Source organism: Austrofundulus limnaeus, unplaced genomic scaffold (genome assembly GCF_001266775.1).
Source record: "Austrofundulus limnaeus strain Quisiro unplaced genomic scaffold, Austrofundulus_limnaeus-1.0 Scaffold907, whole genome shotgun sequence".
NCBI lineage: Eukaryota > Metazoa > Chordata > Actinopteri > Cyprinodontiformes > Rivulidae > Austrofundulus > Austrofundulus limnaeus.
The window spans coordinates 84,342-87,372 of NW_013953309.1; the positions used below are offsets into that span (position 1 = coordinate 84,342).

Consider the following 3,031-nt stretch of genomic DNA (forward strand, 5'->3'; position numbering starts at 1 on the left):
CACTACATATACATAACGCGACACGGGTCAGATGATGGGACACATGACCCTCTGTGAACAATAGAGCTAATCAAGCCTATTGTTAGGCGATGGTCCTCTTTTGCACGTGACTAACCTGTTTGTCCACCATGTGGAGGCAGTGCTTATAAGGCTGAGTTTCACCTGAAACTCATCAGACTGAAGAAGTCTCTTGGAGGAGAGACGAAACGTTTCACTAAAGAAGAACCCATCCAGAGGACCTACTTATTTTTTCTTTTTGATTTTTTCTTCCTGGATTACTGAGATGCATCAGGACGTTCAGTATCAACAACTATTTAAACTTCATCATCAAAATGACAAGTCAGATTTTTTTCCCTACTTGTCTCTTTCGACTTAAACAAAAAAAAGAACTTGGAAAAAATTAGAAAACATTTTTTTTCTTCCATTTACATTTCAGGGCTTTAAAAAACATTTTAACTCAGTATTATTTTTAATATTATTATATTTACATTTTTTTTACTCGCCTTGTGACTGTTAAAGTCAAGAGAAACAGAAAATTCGATCTGACTTAGAATATGGGTCTTCAAAAATAATCCCTCCTTTCCTTTCAGGGCTTCCATACATTTCTGTTTAACTGAAACTGAAGAAAATTATAAAAAAGACATTAAGAGTCCTGACAGAACTGAGACTTTCAGTCCCTGAATGTCTCACCTGAGAGTTTTTTCCTCAGAGCTTCATTTCTTTCTCTCAGGGTTTGAACTGATTTATTGGTCAATAAAAGGACAACACCTGGTTAAAGAAATAACAAAACGCAGCAGTTAGTTGAGATCAAATTAAATTCAGACATGATGATTGTAAACACTGAACCACAGCGTGTTAATCTGCGAAGCTTTATGTTACACGTGGTTTTTGTTCTTAAACTCACAGAGTGTGATAATAATGATGAGAGCAGCAGCCAGCAGAACACAGAGAACCTGCAGGACTATTTTCTCTGATGGAAACTTTCTCTTTGGTTTTACAGCAGCTTCACCTGAGGAGCATTTAGAGGAGAATCACATCAGCTAGAGCAAGAACATGGAACCAGCTCAGAGGACTGGCTCAAAACATACATTTTCTGCCAACATCAAACAATCTCAAACGCAGAGGAGGAAGTGATGAGGAGGATGAATGTGTTTCTGTTACATTTGGTGTAAAAACATCCTGTTTCCTGTTGGCAGTTTTTCAGTTTGCAGCAAATAACGAAACATCACATAAAAGACATTTAGTGCATTCATACAGACAAAGCTCTGAAAAACAAGAAGACACGACGAGGAAGCGAAATAACAGCTGTAGAAGCTAAAATGAGTCTTTATTTCTTCTTTTATTAATCAGGACTCAGAGAGAAAGTTGATCTGAGATGATTTAATCAAAGTCAGAAAGATAACTGAAGGTCTGACTTCATCTCAAACCTCCGGTTTGGAATTTCAGAATCAACATTTAAAGTATTTTAGTTGTGAGCAGAAAGAGGAAAATTAAAGTTTTTTTTTTGGATACTTTGTTGTTCATGTTGCAGACTGCGAAGAGCTCAACTCAACCAGGAGGAACACCATTGTACCCCTGTACAACACTTCTCCATTCTTCTCTGCTTCTAAGTGTTTAATTTATTTTTCCACCATGTTAAAGTTCTTACCCTCTTCCTGTGGACAGATCATCATTCAGACGTTTCACTCAGTCCAACTCACTTTAAAACACAAACAACTTCGTCAGTTTTTTAAAAGGGATCCACGATTAGTTGTAACATTAGACTTTATTTAATAAACATTTATTTTAACAGTAAAATAAAGACTAAAAATACTGTAGTCTGTTTAGTTTTGTAACTTTTTTAAAATATACTTTAATATGGACAGAGCCATTTTATTTACACGCAAAGCATTCTGGGTAAAGGATGACATCAACTAGGTCATTGGCACGAGGCTGCTAGCGAGCTATATCCACCCTGAAGGTTAATCTTGGACAATATCTGATGATCGACTCTTTTAANCTCACCTTTGATTCTAAACCATGGTTTGATTGTCTCATTTGCTCCCCTGTTTTTGTATGTATTTTAGAAAAATACCCATCACTCAGACCAGATGAATCTCAGACCAGATGAATCTCAGACCAGATGAATCTCAGACCAGATGAACCTCAGACCAGATGAACCTCAGACCAGATGAACCTCAGACCAGATGAACCTCAGACCAGCTGAACCTCAGACCAGATGAACCTCAGACCAGATGAACCTTAGACCAGATGAACCTTGGTCCAGATGAACCTCAGACCAGATGAACCTTGGTCCAGATGAACCTCAGACCAGATGAACCTTGGTCCAGATGAACCTCGGTCCAGATGAACCTCGGTCCAGATGAACCTCGGTCCAGATGAACCTTGGTCCAGATGACACCTGCCTCCTGTGTTCTGCAGAATGTTCCTTACTGAACAGTGAGTGGTTCCTGCACCTCCATCGGTCCACATCAGAGCTCTTTGTTAATTAATTACCTGATTAAAGAGTCTGTGGGGAGATTTCCACGGCTCAGAAGCCCTGCAGATTAATAGAATGTATTCTGCAAATGGCTCATTATGGAAAATTTAAAATAATCTTTATTTAAGGGGTTAAACAGTCAGAACGTGTTTCACTTAGTCTGCAGTCGTTGGGCCGGCCCGGTGAATCTGAGTGAGGGAAAAGAGCCCATTTAAAATAAAAACATTCTTTTAATACCACCGTTTATACTTCCTCCTTTAACGGTTAATAAAACCTTCCTGAAACAACCTGTTCTTAGGGTCCACAGACTGTGAAGAGACTAAACTCTGGAGTTTGTTAGTTTAATAAATTCTCTTACATTATTTAACCTTGTTACTTTATTTTAACGGTTTCTTTTTTAATCAGTGCCTATTATTATCTTTACTTTAGAGTTATAAACAGCCACAATATAACAAACTATTTTAATTTATTACATATTACTTTATACTTTTATGTTTTTTTTATTAGGATGAAGCAGAACAGAGGACATTGGAAGGAGGAAACAGGAAGGAG

At 37.7% G+C, this 3,031-nt stretch overlaps 1 protein-coding gene across 1 annotated transcript in view; it reads right to left on the bottom strand.

The window, feature by feature from the left end:
- The window catches only part of LOC106533216 (C-type lectin domain family 4 member E), an 18,168-nt gene extending 17,138 nt beyond the window's left edge, over positions 1–1,030 (bottom strand). Inside the window, exons 1-2 of the mRNA XM_014029456.1 lie at positions 905–1,030; positions 691–768 (exon numbers count right to left, since the gene is read on the bottom strand). The gene's annotated coding sequence lies outside the window, so the exon portion shown is untranslated. The remainder of the gene's footprint in view (positions 1–690; positions 769–904) is intronic.
- Positions 1,031–3,031: the final 2,001 nt, after the last annotated feature.